Source organism: Macaca nemestrina, chromosome 5 (genome assembly GCF_043159975.1).
Source record: "Macaca nemestrina isolate mMacNem1 chromosome 5, mMacNem.hap1, whole genome shotgun sequence".
Taxonomy (NCBI): domain Eukaryota; kingdom Metazoa; phylum Chordata; class Mammalia; order Primates; family Cercopithecidae; genus Macaca; species Macaca nemestrina.
The window spans coordinates 153,652,199-153,675,679 of record NC_092129.1 but is presented as its reverse complement, the minus strand read 5'-3'; the positions used below and the strand labels follow the sequence as shown (position 1 = coordinate 153,675,679).

The following is a 23,481-nucleotide window of genomic DNA, read 5'->3' as shown; positions in this document are numbered from 1 at the left end:
CATTAATACTTTAGAGGTAAATAACATATTTTTTAAAATGTTACTGGTTCAAAGCTTATAGCTGTGAGAACTTACCTTGAGTCTCAGATGAGACTCTGGAATTTTGAGTTGATGCTGGAACAACCTAAAATAATTTGGGACAATTGGGAGATTATTGTGTTTTGCAATGTGAGAAGAACATGAGCTTTGGCTAGCTAGCGACAGGGTGCAATGATATAAGTATTTATCCCTTGATACCTCATGTTAAAATCTGATGCCCACTGTGGGATGTGGGGCCCAATGGGTGCTGTTTGGATTATGGGGACCAATCTTTTATGAATAGAGAGAATACTGCCCTCTCTTGGAGTGAATGAATTGTTGCTCTATTATTTTCCAAGAGAGCTAGTTGTTAAAAAGAGCCTGGCAAATTGCTACTCTCTCTGTTCCTCTGTTACCATGTGATCTCTGCACATACTAGCTCCCCTTTGCATTCTGCCATGAGTGGAAGCAGCCTGAGGCCCTCACTAAATGCTCAAACATTTCCAGCCATCAGAATCCTGAGCCACATGAATCTTGTTTATATAAATTAGTCAGTCTCAGACATTTCTTTACAGCAACACAATATGGAATAAGACAACGTTCTCACCACAGGTATGTGTCTCTGGCAGCCAGCCCCCATTCTCAAGATAACTAGGATCTGCTCAGCCAAGAGTCCTGTCATCAGTATTCTAAAGACACTCTTATCACTCAAGAGTCTAAGGGTTTTAGGAGAAACCAGGGACTAAGACTACATGTTTTTCTTTGACCACATATCTTTTATAGGAAAAGGATTATAACAGTAAAGAGGTATTGCCATATTATCAGAGTCTCATTCAGTCATTTAAAATTAGGCCAGTTTATCATCCTCTTGGATGAATATGTCTCCCAGAATGAAGTCATTCAGCTTTGCAGACACCACTCAATCTTACCGGGTTCCAAAAACAAGAATGGTCTCAGGGACATATGGCTTCACCCTTTTAGGCATCCAGTATAATTGACCTAAGAGACAATATCTTCTCTTGCTTACACTACTTTTGAGGAGTTAAGCTAATATTGAATTTTTCTCATTACATAACCCTTTGATTTATTCACTTACCCTCAGCCACTATTCCTCTTTCTGTCCCTTTATATCAGTCTTTTCCAGTTTTGGAAGTGACATTAGGTTTGTCTGCTGTGCTGGTCTAGACTGCAGGCAGCAATAGTATTCTAGCATGTCTTCCCTTAGTCTACTCTTGATCATAGAGGGTAGGTTACATAGCGAAGGAACTAGTTGGTGCTATTGTACCACCAGGCTACATAGCTCTACTTACTGTTAATCCTGACTTTGCCAGATGAAATGAAGGCATAGCACAATCCTTGAGTTGCTTGGGGATTCTTACATACAGGTGTAAAAATATAGTTATGGTTTTTGGCTTAGGGATAATTCCTGTTTCTGGCACTTTTATTTACATCCCTATTCCTAGTACCACGGCAGCACATATGAAAAAAGAAATTTGAGGTGAAGTGTAGTCATTACTCCAGCATCCTCTCCCCTTAGGAAGAATTGCATGTATAGTCATAACAGCATTGTCCTGATCCATCAGGAAAAAGAGAGGAAGCTACCTAGTGGAATCACACTTGCAGCCCCACCCATGTTGACAGTGAGCACATTCATGGAGATATAAAAGCCAGTCCTTCATGTTTATATTGCTCAAAAATTATATTGGCAGTTTTTAGACAATCAATGTTTCAATTGACCATTTCAATTTTCTATCAAAGTTTTCTCCTTAGGAGGATATCTCCCTGTGCATTGTTGTCTGTTTGAGGCTGTAAGTGTGTTTTTTTGTGTAAAGAAATGTAACATGGCAGTCCAAATTGGTGCAATCTCTTCTTTTCTTTTTCTTTTATAGCCCTTGAAGCATTGACATCTACCCCAGATTGAGCATTGCCCAATCCAGAGTCAGTGACTTTCCTGTCAAGATCCATTGGCAGTTCCTTTGGGGTTGCTGGCACCAGTCTGGCTTGCCAGCTGTACAAGATCAAAGCCTTCCCACTAGAGAATCTGTCACAGAGCCATCTGCTGCCTCTGTCTGTTTTCTTGACCAACAGTCAAAATAGAGATTATGAGAAATGAGATAAATTACCAAAATTGTGAACAAAAGAGAGATTATCACTAATGACCCTTAGGAAGTTAAAAAGCATTATAAGTGAATAGTCTGAAAAATCTGGAGCCAACGAGTTAGACCATTTAGATAGAATGGACAGATTCATACAAAGATAGAAATTGCCAAAACTGGCTGAGTGCAGTGGCTCACGCCTGTAATCCCAGCACTCTGGGAGGCCGAGGCAGGTGGATCACGAGGTCAGAAGATCGAGACCATCCTGGCTAACACGGTGAAACCCCTGTCTCTGCTAAAAATACAAAAAAAATTAGCTGGGCCTGGTGGCGGGTGCCTGTAGCCCCAGCTACTCGGGAGGCTGAGGCAGGAGAATGGCTGAGCCCAGGAGGCAGAGCTTGCAGTGAGCCGAGATCGTGCCACTGCACTCCAGCCTGGGCGACAGAGTGAGACCCCGTCCCAAAAAAAATAAAATAAAATAAAAAATAAAATAAAAAGAAATTGCCAAAAGTGCATCAAAAGTAAAGAGAAAATCTGAATAGAACTGTACACTAAGTCAGTAATTTAAAAGCCTTCTCACAAGGAAATGCCAAAACCCAAATATCTTCACTGGTGAATTCTATCAAATATTTCAAAAGCTCTGTCAGACAAGAAGAGAGGAGGGAAGATTTTCCAGCTCATTTACAGAACTGGCATTACCCTCATATCAAAGTCAGACCAAGACTCACAGGAAAAGAATACCAGAGACCAGTATCAGCAATAAAGACAAATGACAATGTCCTCAACAAACATTGGCAGACAATAAAATGCCACATAAAAAAGGATTATACTCCATGACCAATGAGATTCATCCCAGGAAAATAAGGTTGGATTAATATTTGAAATCAATGAATGGAAAGCACTGTATTATTGAAGTAAAAGACATAATTATCCCAAAAGATGCAGAAGGAACAGTTGACAGGTATGTTAACACCACTAATGTTCGTAAGTTTCAACAAAACAGGAATGGAGGGGACCTTCCTCACTCTGATAAAGGGCATCTATAAAAAACTCACAGCTAAAATCATGCTTAATGAAGAAAGACTGAATGCTTTTCTCCTAAGATAGGGATCAGTGCAAGGATGTCCAGTCTTCCACTTAACATTGTACTTCCACTTCCATTTAACATTGTACTAGAGATAGTAGCCAGTGCACTAAGGCAGAAAATTAAAAACTAAAGGCATCCAGATAAAAAGGAAAACATAAAACTCTATTCACAGATAACCTGACCTTGTCTGTAGAATTCACAAGCAGATAAAAGCCTGCTAGCACTAAGAAATGAATCCAGAAGGGCCCATAGGATATAAAATCAATATAAAAATTAATTATGAATCTATTTATCTATACAAGCAATGAAAATCTCAACTTTCCTATCACAGTAGTTACAAAAAGGGTGAAACAGGAATACATTTAGGAAGAGAGCAGTGTTTGTTCACTGAAAATGAAAAACATTACTAAGAGAAATTAAAGGTCTAAATAAACGGAGCGATGTGAGTTGGAATGCTTCATAATATTGTTAAGATGGCAATTCTCCCCTAATAGATCTATAGGTTCAACACAATTGCTATCAAAATCCCAGCAGGCGTTTTATAGAAAATTGACAAAATAAGCCTAAAAATGTATATGAAAATGCAGAGGATGCAGAAGAGCCAACACAAATTTGAAAAAAAAATGAATGTCATATAAAACTATAAAAATCCAGACAGTATGAAACTGAGAGACATAGAGATCGATGAACTGAAATGCACAGAAATGAAAATCTAGAAAGACATTCTTTTTTTTTTTTTTTTTTTTGGTCATACGATTTTCAGTGAAGTTGCATAGGTAATGCAATATGATACTTAATACCATATAAAATATCAGCTCAAACAAATTAGAGACCTATAGAGCTAAAATTTATGAGTTAAAACTATAAAATTTCTAAACGAAAATATAGAAGGAAATTTTTGTGACTTTGGGTAGTTAGGCAAAAGATTCTTAGATAAAAATACCAAAAGCATGAGCTACAAGTGAAAAAGAGAGAGAGAGAGAGATTGGGCTTAGTTAAAATTTAAAACTTGAGTGCTCCAAAAGACATCATTGAAAAAATGAGAAGACAAGCCATAGACTGGGAGTAAATATTTCACAATTTATCACAAATTACATTTGTGATGAAGAACACGTATCCAGAATATGTGACAAGTTCTTAAACTCAATGTAAGAAGACAAGCAACTCAACTGAAAATGAGCAAAACATACAAATATGCTCAACTGACTTTTACAAAAGAACAAAAGCAATTCAAAGAAGGAAGGAGAGCTTGCCCAACAAACGGTGCTGAGCAATTGGACAACTGAGCCCAAATCTCACACTTTATACAAAAAATAACTCAAAATGAATTACAAGCTTTTATGCAAGACACAGAGTTAAAATGGCAAACATTGAGCCAGGCATGGTGTCACAGACCTGTACTCTCAGCTACTCAGGAGGCTGAGGTGGGAGGATCCATTGAGCCCAGGAGTTCAAGGACAGCCTAGGCCAAATTACTTTTTCTAAAATAAATAATAAATAAATTAAAAATTTTTTATTACAACCTTTGAAGAAAAAGTCATCAGAAATAAGACTGGACAAAGAGTTCTTAGACATAACACCAAAAGCATGATCTATAAAAGAAAAAGTTAATAAATTGGATCTTATCAACACTAACTGTTGCTCTGTGAGAGACCTGTGAAGAGCATAAAAAGACAAGCTACAGCATGAGAGGAGATATTTGCAGACAACATATTCTGTAAAGACTTGCACTCAGAATGCATGAAGAAATTTAAAAACCCAACAGTAAAAATGAAATCCAAATACAAAACAGGCAATGAGCAAGACAAGAACAGACATTTCTCTGAAGAGGATAAACACCAGACTAACAAGCAAATGAAAAGACATTCAACATGATTATCAGGTAGGAAAAATACAAATTAAAACCACAATCATGAGAATGGCTGAAATACAAAATAAAGGTAACAACAGGTGCTGGCAAGGCTGCAGAGAAACTGGGTCACTCTTATATTGCTGGTAGGAATGGATTTTAAAATGGGACAGCCACTCTGGAAATGGGTATTGCAGTTTTCTTCAAACTTAACATGCAATTTACCATATGACTAGCAATTGACCTCCTAGGCACTTATTTCAAAGACGGGAAAACGTTATGTTCACAAAACACCTGTACACAAATACTCTTGCAGCTTTATCCATAACACCTTCAAACTGGAAATAATGAAATTGTCTTTCAGTGGGTGGAGGAGATCTGCTGGTTGAACTCATAACTGAGTCTACACAAGTGCCCTTCCTCAAGGCTACCATCCTGCTTCTCTGTGGAGTAAGTGTTTTATGCTTATTTCCCACTTTCTCACAAATAATATTAAAGACATGTAATGAGGGATCAAAATTTAATAAACATAAATTTTTACTGCTCCATCAAAGATAATCTGAAGTGGGACTGTGGTGTGGAGCCACTGCCTTGGCGCTGCTGAGGTACTGGGTGTGTTACCCACTGTGGCATTTGCAGCATTAATGGAAAAGTCAACATAATGAAACAGGCAGACAGCATCTTGGTATTTCTGTGAAAACAGGTTTCCCTCCAGGACTCTGAAGGCAGCTCAGGGGACACACTTTCAAAATGGCAAAGATCAATTATGGTTCCTAGTGGGACACAACCGCTAGCCTATTCCGACTCAGCACTCTCTCACTCTCTCTGTTTTCCCTCATCCTTCCAACTTATAATTGTATAAATTTTCAAATGTGCAAAGAATCTGAAAGAATAGTGCAGTAAAATTCAAGTTACCACTCTGCCATATTTGCTTAATATCTCTATATACATGAAAACAGCATGTGGAATGATGGACAACAGAGACCCAGAAGGGTAAGGGTGGTTGACAGAGGGTGTATTATGAGAGGGGTTTCTTGGTGGGTACAATGTATCTGTCTGCAGTGACGGATGCACTGAAGGCCCTGACTTTACCACAACTCAATATAGCAGTGTAGCGAAATTGCGCTGGTGCCCCCGAATGTATATGAACTTACAAAATAAACAATAAAATAACATATCTCTTTATAAATATAGGTAGATAGGTTTGTATAGCATGTGTGTGAATGTGTGTGTGTATGGAGAGAGAGGTATCACAAATGAAGAGATTAAGATTTTGTGACTGAGCGATTCTGAAGTAATTTAAACATAAAAACGCATGGATAAATGTGTCTGTGAAAACAAACCTGAATACAAACATGAAAGAATATGTCTATAAACACATCTCTGGATAGATAGCTTATGAATGAATTCCCTACCCCAGCTCTCTTACTGGTTACCCTGTGAACACAGGCAGGCAGGAAACAGGACCCAGCTAGGGTTCCTCATCCTTCTCTTGCTTCCAGGCAGGTCCTGCATCCACTCCTGCTGCACAGAGGGCTCCCATCCCTGCCTTGGTCTGTTTCACAGGTGCTCCCCTAACTTTCTCTGCCACCACTGCTTTACCTGGGTGGAGCTGAGGCTGCCCTGACCAAGAACAGCACCACCCACCTGTGCCCCCAAGACCAGGAAGTTAGGAGGAACCACGCAACAGGGTCAGGAACTATCCCACCTCCCCAGTCAGTCTGAACTGATGGCAGGAGATACTGATGCTTGCTTTACTCATCCTCATTCCCAGCTCATTTATTCTTCATTAATTCAGTCCAATCTCCCCAGCAGTCACTTCACCCCAGAAGCAGGCTGACCTCTACTCTTCATAATCAGGAAACCCCAAAGCACTCTCTGTCACCTCCCTGATATCATCTTCAGCTCTACATCATCACATGTGGGCTCTAACTCTGCAGAGCAGATGTTCCCCACAGGGTCAACCCCTGAACACTGGCCCCAGATATCCCCCATCTCTTCCCAGCCCTTTCAATGTTGCTGTGAATCTGTACCTCACTGAGAACTGCTGGGGAGATGTAGGGGAGGAGGGGAGATTTCTCTGTGCTGTGTCAAGGCATCGAGACAGACCTCTCCTTCTCTCCTGAACCTCACACTCTATCCCTTCCCAGACACTTGAAATAAAACACAGAGCAGAAATGTCTATTTAAGAGCTAAATATCTATAGTATAAAATATGAAGACAGAGTAGAATAGGGTAATGCAGGAGAGTAGAACAGGGGTGAGGGAAACTCAAGGTGCCAGGAAAGCTGGTCCTGGCTCCCCAGGAGGAACCGTCACCAGGACACTCACTCATAAAGCTCATCTATAATAATACAATTACTGCACATGTGATATATTAAAACATAATAAAATAACAAAATTACAAAAATCATATGGCACAGCTGCAAACACCTCATATATGCTCACCCTTATCATTCATCCAACCACAAGAAATAAATGCTGTTAATTTCCCCATTTCATAGATGAGGAAACTGCGGCACCAAGAGGGAAAGTGCTGGTGAGACCCAGGCAGGGAGTTGAATCCAGGCCGACTGGCTGCAGAGTCTAGCCGCCCTCAGTGGCGCCAGTGGACCCAGGAGATGATACCAGAGACTGAAATCCCAGCTGTGCACTGCCCTGGTGGTCTCCTGTCCCAACCGGGTGTTGATCTGGGCCTTGTAGGTTCCCATGCTCTAGAGAAAAGAGAGAAACAGTAAATGTTCCCCTGGGTGCAGGGCGCTGCTTTTTATTCCCTGAGGACTTCTCCCTCCTCAGTCACTCCAAAATCAGATTCACCCTTTCTCTGGGGGAAGATGATGTCCCCACTTTTTTCTCCCTCCCATGGCACTTTCCCCAGCCCCTGCCAGTCCCCTCCCATGACTCCATCATGGTGCAGGGAGTGAAAGGACCCCAGGATGAAGGAACAAGACCCAGGAGGAAACTCAGTGCCCTCCCCTCCTCTCACGCCTGACCAGCCCTGACACAGTGGGAGGCCTCTTCAAAGAGAGGCCCTGGCCCTATCTCCATGTCCTCCAGTCCTGGGTTGGGTCACACACACAGTCCTCTCCCCGTCAGTCCCCAGGCCCTCCTCATCTGTGGAGGCACCTGCACACCAGGGCAGGCCCTGCACATTGTGAGTTCTTTCCTCCATGGCAGCTCAGCATTCCTCCCCTCCCAGCTCTAAGCAGGCAGCTTCTAACTGGAGATCCCATCAGGAAGCCCTGGGGCTCACAGGGCCAGCATGGAAATACGTGGCTGGATGGAGTCTGCACCTGACCTGATGCTGGGGACCCCCTTGCTCAAGAAGCCCTCCCCTCCCCATAACCTACACTTGGGCTGTGATTGCCCCTGCCTGGTGCACTCATCCCTGGAAATGCAGCTCCATCCCAGAACTGCCGCTTGGTGGGGCTGCACAGCCTTCCTGCCGTGTTCCTAACAGGGATTCCACCCAGGCCACTGCCATTGCAGCTCACAGGGGATCTTCTCCTTCTCCTTGTGGAGCAGAGGGTTTCTTCAGACGCCTCATCCTGAGGCTGCCTCCACCCTCTGCACCTGGGGATTGCTACTGCCACAGCCACAGTCTCCCACATGGACCCTCCGAGAAAAGAAACTCCAAATTTGAGTTCCTGTTCCACTCAACATGCTTTACAGCATCAGTATTGGAGGACATCTTATTAAGATTATCCAGCTGAAATTATGTTGATGGACATCAACATTTAAAGCAGGAATTTTGAGAAATTAACTTGTGATTTTCATCCCCTTGTTCTGGCCAATATTCCAGTGACCTGTGAGGAAACCATTCCTGCCTACAGGGAAGCAGAATTGACAGTCGCTCTACAGGAGACACCACAGGTGAGAGCAGGAGGGACCACAGACCTGCACTGCCCCTGCTGTGAGTGCCTCCTGGACGGGGCCCTCTTGCTACAGGGCAGGGGACGAACCATCCCATCTGCTGAGGCCTGAGTGCAATTAGGTTCAAGGATGAGTCACCACTACCCCACTGGCCACACACACAGAAATGGGGAAATGGCAGAAAGACTCGGGTTTCCTGGACACCCCAGCTTCTCACTGTCCCCTGCACTGCCTCTGTCTTTACAAAAACAAAACTTTCTGCTTTCTCCTCTCCCCTCAAACAGCTTGACTGTGGGGACAACAATTCTGACTGTCTCTTATTTTAAACTTGCCAGGCAATGAAGATGTTAAGAAGAAAAACATTGGCCCAGGAAAGGCAAGGTGAGGCCATAAAGCACAGAACAAAGCCCCAAAAACACAGCCCCTGGGGACTGTGACTCTTGGGGGCTGGAAAAAGTAATATCTGGACATTGGATGAAAACAGGGAACCAGCTGCCCTGTCAGGGTGCTGGTCCCCACTCCCCAAATAGCCCAGGGACATCTGCTTATCTACTCACGCATATCATCCGCAAGGAATGGGGAGGCAGGGGCCAGGGAGGCAGGGGCCACATGGTGGGAACCTGGAAAAAGCACAGCCTTGAGTGACCCAGAGGACACAACACCCCCGAGAGAGAGCTCCCGGATGAGGCGCATGGGCAGCTGCACGGTGGAAGAGGATGGCCGTGTGCACTCAGGACCCTCCCTGATACAAGGGAGGACACAAAGGGAACTGCGCATGCAGGGGCCCTCCGTCAGCCTCGTGGGTCTTTTTCTTGGTGTCCTTCTGATGGCTGGAGAAACAGGGGAGAGTGATGCAGAGAGCAAGGGACTAGAGGCTCTGCCCCTCCTTGGATTCCTTTCTAATTTCTAACCTCTCACCAGATCACATCTGCCTTTACTATTGGCTCCCTCTGAGTCCATGATCATTCAGGCTCTCAGCAATCAGCATGCAATTCCCAACTCACCCACCTAGATGCAACCTGGTAAGCCTGAAAGACAGACTGGGATGGGGACAGAGCAGGTGCCATGGCCCTCCCTGCTGCCCAGTCCTCACCTTCAGCAGGAGGAGGCCATAGCTGGACGTTCGAGGGCCTTAGCCCAGCCTTGGCTTGGGCAGAACTTAAGGGTGTCAAAAATAAGCTACATATGATGGTTCATTTTCAATTTTAAGTGCCTTAATATAGGTTTAATATGGACATAAAGAGACACATGGACACAAAGAGATAAAAAAGCAAAATGTACTAAGCCATCCCCCAGCTCCTTCCTGCTTTCCTTTTCATGCACCAGCCAGGTGCCGATCAGTTGGGGCCCCCTCGACGATCCCCTCCCCACCTCACCAAATGATTTAGTTTAGGCTAGCTTGCAATGTAGATAATTGTGCCCTTTCTTATCACCTAAATGCAGCCATTAGGGCCATAAATTAAATGTTTGAGGAGTCCTGAGACAATCGCAATGCATTATGGGCTGCAACAAAATGCAGCAAAAAGACTCTAAAGAACATACTTGAAGCTTTAATCAAACTACAATAGGCAACATCCAGAAAGACTGTAACCCCACAGTACTCAGCTAATGAGGAACCGGGGGAGGGATGTGGGCACTAGGGAATAAATTGTTTGTTGAAACCGTCCCTGGTGTGTCTGCATTCCAGACACCCGATACTGCAAAATTGTTGCTAAAAGTCTCACTTTCACTGTTCTCTGGGTCTCTGAGAGAGACAGTTCTTTGGGTTTGGATGGGTGAGTTTGTTTCCTACAATCTAGTGGCCTGTATGGGGATCACTGTGCTTGCATGAAGTGAGACTTTGGCGGAAAGAGGAAAAGCTTACCACTGGATTCATGTGGCCCATTCTGTCCAGATGTCCAGGTTCCCCACAGAAGTCATAGACAAACTTGAAACTGTTATTCAGAAGACAATGAAAGTGACACAGGGAAAAAGAAAAGCAGGCACCACGGCAACCAGGCAAACTTGTGCACAAGCCCAGGTGGGAAAATTGGACTATGAGCACTGCCTTGGTGGTTGGGCATTTTCGGATGTCAAGCTTGTGTGACTGAGACGTATCCTAGATACGAAGTGAGTGTGGAGACCCAATCGATGGTTCTGTTCTCCCAGGAAGGAAACGGCCAGAGATGGACAAAACAGTTGCAAAGCAGTTGACTTGCGGGTTGTGAAGAGACCTCCAGTAAGGGGCATTGAGTACACAGGGAAACTCAGACTCAGGGAGCAACCGAAAATGGGAAGCAAGAATTCTAGGACTAGGGACAAAGGAAGGAGGAAGCTGAGAAGGCCCCCTCCAGCATACCACCAGATAGTCCACTGGGGAGGATGTTACAGGCTTTGGGGAATAACCCCCGAACCAGGAATAAGGAAAAACAAAAAATAATTAAGTATTGCTGTTTTCTCCAGCCTAGAGAGCCCATTCGTCAGCCTTTGGTCTTTTGGCCTACGTTTAGTTCAAATAAGGAATGTGTATGCCAAGCTTTAATTCTTTATGTGAATAATAAATCCCCATCCTCACAAGAGGCAATGGGTTATGCTGTTTGTTGGATTAGTGAATTAACCCCATGTTTCCCCTTAAAGAGAAATAAAAACAGCATAGTAAAGAGCCCTCACCCAATGAAAAGCCCTGGGATCCCCTAACACGCTTGCCCTCACGCCATACATCTCACAAAGTAAAGAACAGGGAGATCAGGGGGCAACAGGAAGGTTGGAGGAAAAGGAATCTGGGGGTCATGAAGGAGCTAAATCCTTAAATCCTTGTCCAAATTTAAGGAAAGAAATAGAACGATGTAAAAAGGACATTAAGAATTTCCCTATTCCTTCTAAACAGCAGGGGTCTAACATGTATTCTCTCAGAAAAGTCCCTATGGGACAGGGAAAAATTGGATTTGTGAGTATGCCTTTAACAAGTACTGAGGTTAGGAATTTTAAAAAGGAAACGACGTCACTCTTAGAAGCTAGCTCTCAGTAAGGCTGCAGAGGGCCTGGCGGGCTATATAAGGAAAATCAGAACTAGGATCATAAACACAAATGACTACGGGGTCAGCAAATAATAAAAAGGAGGGCTGCAGGGCTGGGTGGGAACTGTGGCGGCTGCTCAGCTGTTCTTACAGTGAGGAAATAGTAGGATGTGAGGAATAGTAGGATGGGTCCCATCTCCGTGGCCTCAATTTTGCCAACCTTACAGTGGCTCAAGAAGTGGGTACTCAGCCTGGCTGTGGAGAAGGCCCCGCAGAAATTTCATCAGTCACCTAGCCCCACCCTGGTGACTGCTCACCCAATGAAAATGTATGCCTGGAGATGAGGACCAATCATAAGCAGGGAGGGCGGGGCCACACGCCAAACGGAAAGTTCACGACCAATTACAGATTTCTTTGTTCTTTCCCCACTCCCACTGCTAAAAAAAAAAAAAAAGAAAGAAAGAAAGAAAGAAAGAAAGAAAGAAAGAAAAGAAAAAGAGAAAAAAGAAAAAGAAAAACGTCTTCCCAATTATATAATGGCGACTGTAGTACAACCTCGTGATTATGCTAAAAGTCACTGAACTACTTGAAAAAGGTAAATTATGAGGCACATGAATTATATCTCAATAATACTAACGCCGTCCGGAAAGTCTCTTGCGACTGAGAGAACTGCCTCCTCCCCAGTACACATTTCTTAGTGTTCAGGGCACCTAGCCAGGAGTCCTCAAACCTATCTTCATAGAACCACCTGAAGAGTTTTTAATATCCACGGTTCCAGGCCACAGCCAAAACCAATGGAATCAGAAAGCCTAGGTTACATCTAAGCCTTAGTATCTTTTAAAGCTCCCTGGCTGGTTCCAATGTGTGTAGTCGAGTTTTAGAACCACTATTTTAGCCCACGGTTTGAACATCCCTGATGGTACCAAGCCTGCCTTTAACCTCATCTATTATCTTTGTTTTTGTTTCCTCTTTTTTTTCTTTTAGAATGGGCTGGGGGATCTCACTCTGTCACCCAGTTGGAGTGCAGTGGTGTGATGATAGCTCACATCAGCCTCGAATGCCTGGGCTGGAGCAATCCTGCCACCTCAGCCACCTGAGTAGTTGGGACTACAGGCGAGTGCCACCACGCCCAGCTATCATTTACCATCTGGTGCCATCCTCCAATAGACAGTGAACCATCTGTGATCAGGAACTGTGTCCATTCCATCTTCGTCAGCCTTACAAACATATTTTTTAAATGGAACTCTATGATTACTAACCATTCTCCAAGACCCCTAGCCAACACTTTTCTGTAGATGAAAATGTCATACATCACAGAGTTTTAACAATTTCTCAGTTTTCCCATCCATATTCACTGATTATTTATTTTGATCATCATAATTTATTGAGCACAGCAGCGATTGGGGTCCTGTCCCCACCTTAGAGGGATTATTTACACTGCTAAAGGTCACAAGGGTAGTGAGGGTAGAGAGGGAGATGGACCCAGCTCTCCTGACACTGGTCCCAAGCCCTTCCCTCCACAGTGTCTACCCTCTCTCAAGGACTTTTTCTCCCTGCGCCAGGTCCAGCAAAGGGTCTCATTTAGCTCACCCCCAAAAAGACTTCTAATACTTCAATGACGATAATAATAATAATAATAATAATAATAATAATAATAATACGTAAAGCTTGTTCCAACGCATTTAGATGTGATCGCGACAAGAAGCCAATCCCTCCCTTTATGGGGTAGGGGAGGCCGTGATGATCTTGGACTTCCGGTGAGTCGCTCCCCAGGGTCTAGGCCTGGCTGCCCCTCCCCAACCAAACCTCCCAGGTCTTTTCTGTCCAAAGCCTTCCCCCTCTACCCAACCTCCAGCCGCTTCTTCCCAGGTCCATCAACTACGTTTTCTCTCTCAGCACTCGCCTTAGATCCCTGGACTTACCAGCACACAGGCGATTTTCTCCTTGCAGATTTAGGCGCCACTGCTGGGTCCGGAAAAGAAAAGAGAAACGGCCCAGTGCGGTCGCCTGCCGCATGTGTAACTCAGGACGGGGCTGCGCTGGGAGCCCACGCGCGTTTTCAAGTCTGCGGCCTGGAGTTCACTGCAAGGACTGGGATCACCCGTCACCCCGCCCTGGTCTACGGAAAACGAAACGTGTTTACTGATATAGAAACGGAATAACGGCGCTGCGGGCTGGGGAGGGCGGAGCTGCCTTCAGGCTTCTGGTCTCCAGCTGCGGGTCACTCACACCTGCCGCTGTGAAATGCAGACCCGCGGGGCAGGAATTCCGAGTCCGGGCTGGAGCGCTATCTGGATTGTGACTCGCTTGAAACAGCACCGCGGTGGATTCGGATCCTGGTGAGTAGGGAAATGCGCCTCAGTCCCTCCCACGGGCCGCCCACGGATTCCAGGATCCGAAAACGCTTCCTGCTGCTCCGCCACCCCTGGAAGGCAGCGCCCGCCTCTGGGCGGTTCTGATGGAAACGGGCTCCACCGCCCGCAGGAAAACCCACAACTAAGGGGCCAGGAAAAAGCCTCTCAGGGTCCCGCCACTTCAGTGAGGATCCTAATTTACACCCCGAGTGTGGCCCAATCACAGACTGGAGCGAAGGTCACTGAAACGATACTAGACCAGCGGGGCCCAGAGCGCTGCCGCTCACAGAATGCGGTGACAGCGCCACCTCGCGTCCCTTCCCTGACCTGCCTCAGGCGGACGCAGTGACGCGTGTTGCCTGGAGGCTGGAATACACCGGGGATCAAATGCAGAGAATGGAGAAAGGAGGGAAGGATGGGGGGACGTGTTGAAGAAAGGAAGGAAGAGGGAGAAAAGGGGAGAGAAAAGGTGACGGCGAGAATAATATTTAAAATATGTGGTTTTATTATTTCTAACTTTTATTTTTGTCCTTTATCTAGTTCTGTTATTTATGAGCATTTTTACCATAGCTATTTTTTCTCTGTGTGTGAATCTGTAAATATACAGCTCCTCATGCTTATTTCCGAGCCTGCGAGATCAAGTTACAGACAACATGAGCTTCTACCTCCAGATGTGTCAGGGTGCATCTCTTGGGTACAAGAACAAGGATTTTGTTTTTTTTTACAAAATCAAAATACAAATCTCAAATAGGATAATATTTTTAAACCGTCATTGGGGCATACTTTGCATGAATAAATGTATCTATTTGAAATGTACAGCTCACTGAGTTGTACTCTTTGACTGTTTTACACAACAACGTATCTGCTACCACAATGAAGATAAATAACATTTCCATAGTGCCCTAAAGAACAGCCGTGTAGTAAAATTCCATGCAGTTGTTAAAAAGAGGAGGATGAATTTTTAAGTATTGTTATGAGAAGATCTGTGCCCAGCCTACTTTTACCCATTTTTAAAAGGACAAGGATATATGGAATTATAATGCCAGTAATACCACTTAGATAATGTATATTTTAAGTAGAAGAAAACCTTGAAGATTACTCACCAAAATTTTGACAGGGACTGGAATAACTTTGTGACTTTCAGTTTCTCTGAAACGTTGGAATTTTTTATTATAGTTTAAAATTTTATTTTAGCCAGGCACGATGGCTCAGGCCTGTAATCCCAGCTCTGGAAGCTGAAGGATAGCTTGAGCCCAGGAGTTCGAGGCTGCAGTGAGCTATGATCTCACCACTACACTCCAGCCTGGGTGACAGAAAGAGAACTTGTCTCAAAAATAAATAAATAAAATTAAAAAATAAAAATAACAAACTTGGATTTGTTTGGTGGTTAAGAAAGAATATTTGTTTGAAAATGTTAGGAAGGTAACCAAATACTTACAGGATTTTAAAAACCAAAGTGTTAATTAAAACCCAAATCCAGAAACTCTCTTTTAAGAGGACTTCATATTTTCATGGCATTGATTCCTTCTCAAAGTGCCTTTGATAGAGCTGTTCTTAGTGCAGTAGGGAGATGTGTAACAATTTCACAAAAGGGGCAGGCTGTAATAAAAAGGAAAACGCAAAATCCAGTGGGGACACATTGTCCCATTTATTTTCAAAGCACGTTTGAAAACTGCGCTGCTATAGTGTCTTTGAATTAAGACAAGTCGAGGAAAATCTTGTCCTGGAGTATTGATTTCCGTTTTCCAAGGGCCAAAGTCTTTCGAAGCAAGTCTAAAAACTCAGGCTGACTTCCGGATCTAAAGAAGTCTCTAGAATGTTTGTGCAGGCCTCCAAGCTGTAAGAATCCAGCCCATCTTGGTGATGCTCTCTCGGGCTCCACCCACTGGCAGTAGCCGGAAGGACAGGACGCGGTGAAATGGCATCAGTGAGTCAGAGGCCAAAGGAGGATTCCCGGCCCCAGCGCGCAGGATGTGCTTTGTCATAGTGGGGTTGGGGTAGCGAAGCGGAGGCAAGGACACTCAGGGAATAAATGGCAGAGGAAGCAGTCGCGCTAGGGAGGATCCAAAGCGTTCAGACTTCTCCTTTCTTTTCTTCCTGTTGAGTTGGAGGGGACCAACGTGGTCCTGGGAGTGGAGGTCCGTGGGATGTAGAGAATGGAGTCGCTGCAAAGGGGCGTTGCACGCCCCACACAAGGGTCCTGGTTCTCTTCTCCCAGCTACTACTGATGAGTTCAAACTAGGAGAGCAAGATTTGTCCTTCGCAAAGTAGACTCCTTATCTCACACTCCGGCTGGTTTACTAAATCCATTCTAGTAAAACACAAAAACCAACAACCGAATTCTGCTTGTGACATTTCTGACCGCTAGAAGGTCCTCCCCCTCCCCATTCCTCGAGTGCTCTCTTCTTGCCTCGCCCCCTCCGCTTTGTCTCCACTTTCCCATCCTTGTCCATCTCTGGACCCAGCTCCTGAGTATCCCCTCCTTCTTCAGAGGACGTCCCCTCATGGAGTACAGACTCCTCCACCTCCATGAAAAAGAGACAAAGGCCGCTGAGAGGGACCTGAAAGACTCCCGTTTCTCTGCCCCCGAGGTCAGCCTGTCCCAGGGTTTGCTCAGGCTGTGTGTGTGTGAATGAGTGTGTGCCTGTGTGTGTGCATGTGTGTGTGTGAATCTGTGTGGGTGTCTAAATATGTGTGTGTGTGTGCAAGTGTGTGTTCCTGTGTGTATGCGTTAGTGTGTGTGTGAGTCTGTGTTTATGTGAGACAGAGAGAGAGTGTGTGTGTGTGTGTGTGTGTGTGTGTGTGTGTGTGTGTGTGAGAGAATGAGAGTCAAAGTGCTAAACCTGGCATCCAGGAAACCTCCCCACCTTGGCACTGCATTCAGGAGTCAGTGTTATGTGCACCTGTGCTTTTATTTCAGGAGCTGGGACAATTATATTAACCAAATATGCAGAGTGCCAAGGTCCCCACCCCAAAAAGCGTTAAAGAGGAGGGTGAGATTGGAGGGGCCCCTGACTCCAAGTCTCCTGATTCCTTCTACACATGGGGATCTTGAAAAAAAAAAAGTGCAGGACATTCCATTCCCTCCTGGGACCGACAGGGAAGCCAGAGCCACCGTGCATATCAAATTCCATCAAAGAAAAACTATTATAGCAAAATTTCCATGCCACATTTTTAAATCTACACAATGGCTCAAATAGAACCACCACCAAAAAAATGAATTCCTAGCTCTGGTGAGATCACTGAAGTTGGCTGCCAGGCGTAAGGAAACTGCAGGTATAAAAAGGACATCTCTAGTTAGGGCTGCAGCCCAGTTGCCCCTGCACCTTAGGGCCCTTTGAGAGGACCCAATCCATTCAATAGTGCAGGGTGAGGCAATTTTTGGTGAGAAAGGTAGACTCTCCTTAGACCTCTGGGGTTTGTACATTTACTTTCTGACTTTTTAGATGTTGACTTCATTTTTGAACAAATTACAGTTATGTAATTTGCTTTGACTTTAAGTGTAAAACAGGAAATATTCCTGAAACAGAAAACAAGGGCCAGGTGACCTGCACTGTCACCCCCCTCTGTGGCTTCCTGATGCAATAAAATTGTGAACCAACAAATCCATGGCTAGGCAAACAGTAAACTCCATTTCAGCAAATGTTTCAGAGGTTCCTTCTTGCCTAGTAATGTTCTAGATTTACCCTAGCCTTAATATTTTACATCTATATTTTCCTAGCTGTTGGTTTTTAAATAATTCATGTATTTGGTTTATTATTTAGAGTTGTTGCAGTAAGCCATCTGGAATCAACTGTGGAAGGAAGTTCAGTGAGTAAATGTGTAGTTCTCTATTAAACAACTGCTAAGACCATCTGAAAAATGTATTAACCCCAAATCCAATCACTTCTCACTCCTCTACTGCCTCCCCTCCAGAGTCACCCTCTCTAGGATAGTAAATCAGAAGGGCCTTCCAGCTGGGCTGCCTGCTGCCTCTCATGCAGCTGTCCATCACCCACACAACAGGCAGAGTGAACGTTTCAAATGGGAATTAGGGCACATCCTCACTACCACGTCCCACAGACACTCCAGCCTCTTCCCTTCCTCTCACCATTTCCTAACAGCCCCTCATCACAGGGACCCTCTGGCCATTCTGGCCTCAGCTCACAACTGTCAGTCCAGCTCACTTGTCTCCACTCACACAAACCTCTTGTCACTGCTCCAACCTGTCTCTGCCACGGGCCCCTGCTGTGACTCCCACATGCACCTGCTCCCCGGTGATGTACATAGCTCACTCCTCACACCATTCGGGTCTCTGTTCAAATGTCCCCTGGCCAAGTTCTCAGGAACCTCTTACCCAATAAAATATATCTCCTGCCATCCTCACCAATGCCAGTCTTCTAATCCAGCTATATTTTCTCCATAACAATTGCCACTGATATTAGCATATTTTTTAAAGTTGTTGTCTGTATCACTGAGACATGTTCTTTGAGGCCAGGATTTCGTGCAGTCACCACTTGCATCCCCAGCATCTAGAACATCCCAGTACAGAGGAGGGGCTTGACAAATAAGGGGTGAATGATGGGTGAATTCAATTGGGATGCTGTTTTTGAGAAGCAATTTCATAACATGTATAAGGAGCGTTAAAATATTCATACCCTTTGACCAGATAATTTATATTTGAGAAATCTATGATTCTAAAACAAAATCAAAAATATAGAAGAATCTTTAGGTATAAGGATATTAATCAGACACTATTTACAATAAGGAAGAAAAACATGCAAAAGAAGAGTAGCTAGGTTGTTTTTTGTAAATAGTATACAGCAGGCTAAAGTAGTATTTAAGAAGAGTTTGTGATAACATATAAAGTTGCTCATTGATAATAATAATGTTTGAAAAGCAAGATTCAAAATAACTCACACAGTGTGACTACACTAAGTCGTCCTGCACAGACACCACATGCACAGAAACCAGGGGTGGAAACTCAGGGGGCAGCTGCAAAGCATAGCTCCAGGGCCCCTGACCACTGATGTGTCTGAGGCTCTGCCAGGCAAAGATTCATCCTGATCCTCCCAGTGGGGACACAGGTAGTTTCCATCTTTCCGCTTCTCTACATTTTTTACATTTTCTGTAACTGAGCAGATTCTACTTTCTAAAAGGATAAAATACTGATTATGAAGTTTGACAACATTTGAAATACAATTTTAATGAAAAAGTCCAAATGTCCTCTCCCAACTCTGGTCACTTTCTCTTCTTTTTAAAGATAGGGACTTGCTCTGTCACCCAGTTTGGAGTACAGTGATCGATCATAGTTCACTGCCACCTCAAACTCCTGGGCTCAAGTGGTTCTGCTGCCTCAGCCTCTTGAGTAGTAAGGACTACTGGAAAGCACCACTATGCCCGTATATTTTTAAAATTTATTTTGTATAGAAGACATCTCACTATGTTTCCCAGGCTGATCTTGAACTCCTGGGCTCAAGTGATCCTCCTGCCTTGACCTCTCCAGTGTTCTAGGATGACACGCATGAGCCACTGTGCCCAGTCCTAACTTAGCTTCAAGCAACTTCTCCTGTCAACTTCACAGGGCACAATCTCCAGCTGATGGAGACTTCAGAAAGAAGAAATAAACTCTTCCTTCCCGTACATCCTTGAACTCCCTGGCTGCAGCAATCCTCCCACCTCGGACCCCTGAATAGCTGGCACTACAGGCACACACCACAAGATCCAGCTAATGTTTTGTGTTTTTTGTAGAGATGGGGTTGTGCCATGTTGCCCACACTGGTCTCTAATGTATGGCCTCAAGTGATCTGATACCCCAGTCTCCCAAAGTGTTAGGATTAGCATGAAGCCCCACACTAGGCCTGCAGCTGAGTATTTGGAGCCTAGGCAGGAAGTTGGTGTGGGTTTTGCACCTGGCTAATCTGAAAGGTGGTCCTGAAAGGTAATGTGTGATTAGGTGGGCCTTGGTTGGGGAGCATAGATGTCTCTGATGAGAAGAAAACAAGACAGCTGGGAAGCTTCTAAAAGCGAACGTCAGTGGGCCCTGCGCTCACACAGCACTGGGACTTGGAAAATCTTCTCCCAGCCACTTTTGGCTTGTGGGATTTTTTTATTTTTTACTTTTTGGAGACGGAGTCTCGCTCTGTCACCAGGCTGAAGTGCAGTGGCATGATCTCGGTTCACTGCAACCTCCGCCTCCTGGGTTCAAGCAATTCCCCTGCCCCAGCCTCCCGAGTAGCTGGGACTACAGGCGCATGCCACCATGCCCGGCTAATTTTTTGTACTTTTAGTAGAGGCGGGGTTTCACCATGTTGGCCAGGGTGGTCCCAAATTCCTGATCTCATGATCTGCCCACCTCAGTCTCCCAAAGTGCTGGGATTACGGTGGCCCACCTGACCCAGCTTGTGGGTTTTTATTCCTCCTTCTTGTCTGCCAGGTTGTTGCAGGCAATCCCTTCATTTGGCAAACATTTATTAGACACCTACTGTGTGCCAGGCATTTTGTTAAAGGAGCTGGGACTGAGGTAAGACAAACCAAACTCCCCTTGCCTTCGAGGTTGAGCCAGCCTTGCACAGGCGGAGATCAGTAAGGAAATTCTTACACAAATGGTTGGCAGAACATGCAACTTGCTTTGTGGATACACATGTAGACCATCTGCTCTGACCAAGGCGTCACAGAAGTTTCATAAGAGACAACATTTGAGCTGTGTTTTGAAGTATAAGTAGGAGCCTGACAGGCATCCAGGATAGGAGAGCATTGCTCGGAACCCAGGACATGAATTTTTCTCCCCTAGGCCAGGCCAGGACTCAGACTAAGCTGACTGAGGAGCCAGAAGCTTCCTGGAGAGGAAGTGTGTCCCACATCTGACCATCCAGAAGTCACAGCTGCTCAATATTGAGTCTTGAGACAGAGAGAGAGAGGCCTGATTTGAAATATACAGAATTCTGCTTGGGGCCTTGTTAAAATGCAGTTTCTGATTCAGTAGATTCAAGGCAGGGACTGAAAATTGCATTTCTAACAAGTTCTCAGGTGATGCCAATGCTACTTGTCCCACTTTGAGACACTTTGTTACACTTTGAAAATCACCACCCTAAGGCCATCCATACTGATTTCTAACATCAGAAGAGGGCTGAGAGGCAGAGGTATAGGAGACACTAGACCATGCCTGGCCCATCCTGGAGAGCACCCCACCCAAGGCTGCAGCATTTGATTTCCTTGGGATCCCGGGAATGGCAGACACCCAGGAAGGAATCAAATGTCGGGTTACAGGGCAATTCAGAGGCTCAGCTTCACACAGCATCTGGGGCTCCTACTACTTCACAACTGGCCCCCACACCCTCAATCCTTCCCACCCCTTACGAAACTGACCTACAGGCCTTTGTCTGCTGTTCTGGGCTGTTTGGGCCTGGGATGTGACCCTAGGAGCTCTGAGTGTACCTTCTGATCCAAATACAGGGTGACTTCATATGACAAATACTTAGATTGGGCCCATAACGAGGACCTTCCAAATTCAGCAAATGGATTCAATCTTGGGTTTTCCAGGAGAATTACCCAAGTGTTCTCTCTTCTAAATATCACATACTTGAACCCACATGGACAGCAGAGGGAGTTCTGAGCCTGCTGAAGCCACAATTGGCAGATTGGACCCTGCAGAATTCCTTATAGATTGAGCTTCACCATTTACATCAGGATTTGGTCAAAATTTCCTTCACCAAGCCAATTGCATTTGTTAATGAAGCATGCCTTCATTCTGCCTTTTAATGAATGAAAGACAGACACGTAAAGAAAGATAGTGCAATGAAAAAGAAAACAACATACTGAATTATACTGGTAATAAACATCCTTGTTTAAGGAGTCATATAACTTTCAAACAGTATTTTTTATATTAAGGAAGGTAAAAGAGTTAATTCTGTCGGGCTTTGGTTTTTTGAAGTTGTTTTATTTTGAAGTATTTGCTTTTGTTTGTTTTCTCTCCTTTGGAATTATATTTTATTTTATGTTTTGACTTGGCTCAAAATTCAAAATTTAAAAGATTCTCTCTTATTCTACCCAATCTTGACAGGTAGCCATTCATATCAGTTTATTGCTTATTCTTTCAAAGACATTTTGTGCATATACAAGCAAATATAAATGTATATGTATATAATCTTTCTCCCATTTCACTCAAATTTTAGCAAACTACATCTGCTTTCCTGCAACTTGCCTTTTCCCTTCACAATGTTTCACAAAGACCATCCCATGAAGAAATACCAAAAGCTTTCTTACCTCTTTGTGTCTTTGTTTGAAATTTTCATGATACTCCATTGTATAGATATGCAATATTTTAACAAAATAGAGATTGCTCATTTTGAGTGCAGTGCTTTTTAACCAGCCCCCTCCTGATAGGCATTTGGATTATTTCTTCCACAGAACAATTCTGCATCATGTAGCATCATGTGAAAAACTGTAGTGAGCCCACTCCTAGATGCATATCCTAGGGGAACTCACATATCCCTGAGAGCAGGAGGCAATGTGTCAGAATGTTCATTGCAGTGTGGTCTACAATAGAGACAACCTAAAGGTCAATGAAGAGGGAAAGAGATAAATTGTAGCATATTCCTTGCCTGGAACACTATCCAGCAATGAAAACAAATTAACTATTTGTATGAACACAGATTCATCTCATAGACCACGTTAACTGAAAAAGCAAGCAAATGAATGATAAAATCAGAAAGAAACTATTTAAAAGAAGTCTAAAAGCAAAGCCAGGCAAGATGGCCTTCACTTGTAATCCTAGCACTTTGGAAGGCCACAGTGAGTGGATCACTTGAGTTCAGGAGTTTGAGACAAGCCTGGGAAACATGGAAAAAACCCCCCTCTCCAAAAAATACAAAAATTGGCCCAGCATGGTGGAGCATAGCTATACTCCCAGCTACTTGGGTGGCTGAGGTGGGTGGATCGCTTGAGCCTGGGAGGTTGAGGTACAGTGAGCTGTGTTTGTACGTGGGTGACAGAGTGAGACCCGGTCTAAAATAACAAATCTAAAAGACTTCAAGCAAGCAGACTTCCTAAAACTTAGTAAAAATATAACAGAATACACCAAATTCAAGACTCACATCCACCTGCAATTCTTGATTTGCTCAGTACAGTATTGACTGAAATATATGCATATCAGAACTGTGGAAAATCAAGGCTATCTACATATATTTCTATTATTTTTCTGTGTATACTACATATAGCCAATAATATTA

General features: G+C 44.2%; 1 protein-coding gene across 3 annotated transcripts in view; it reads right to left on the bottom strand.

The window, feature by feature from the left end:
* Nucleotides 1-16,626: 16,626 nt before the first annotated feature.
* LOC105498580 (putative uncharacterized protein ZNRD1-AS1) overlaps nucleotides 16,627-23,481 on the bottom strand; it is a 102,137-nt gene continuing 95,282 nt past the window's right edge. For 2 of the 3 annotated variants that reach the window (XR_011622967.1, XR_011622964.1), the window contains exon 4: nucleotides 16,627-16,797. The gene's annotated coding sequence lies outside the window, so the exon portion shown is untranslated. Of the gene's footprint in view, nucleotides 16,798-16,823; nucleotides 22,806-23,481 lie in introns of those variants that run through there. The other variant, XR_011622965.1, reaches the window with a different exon arrangement.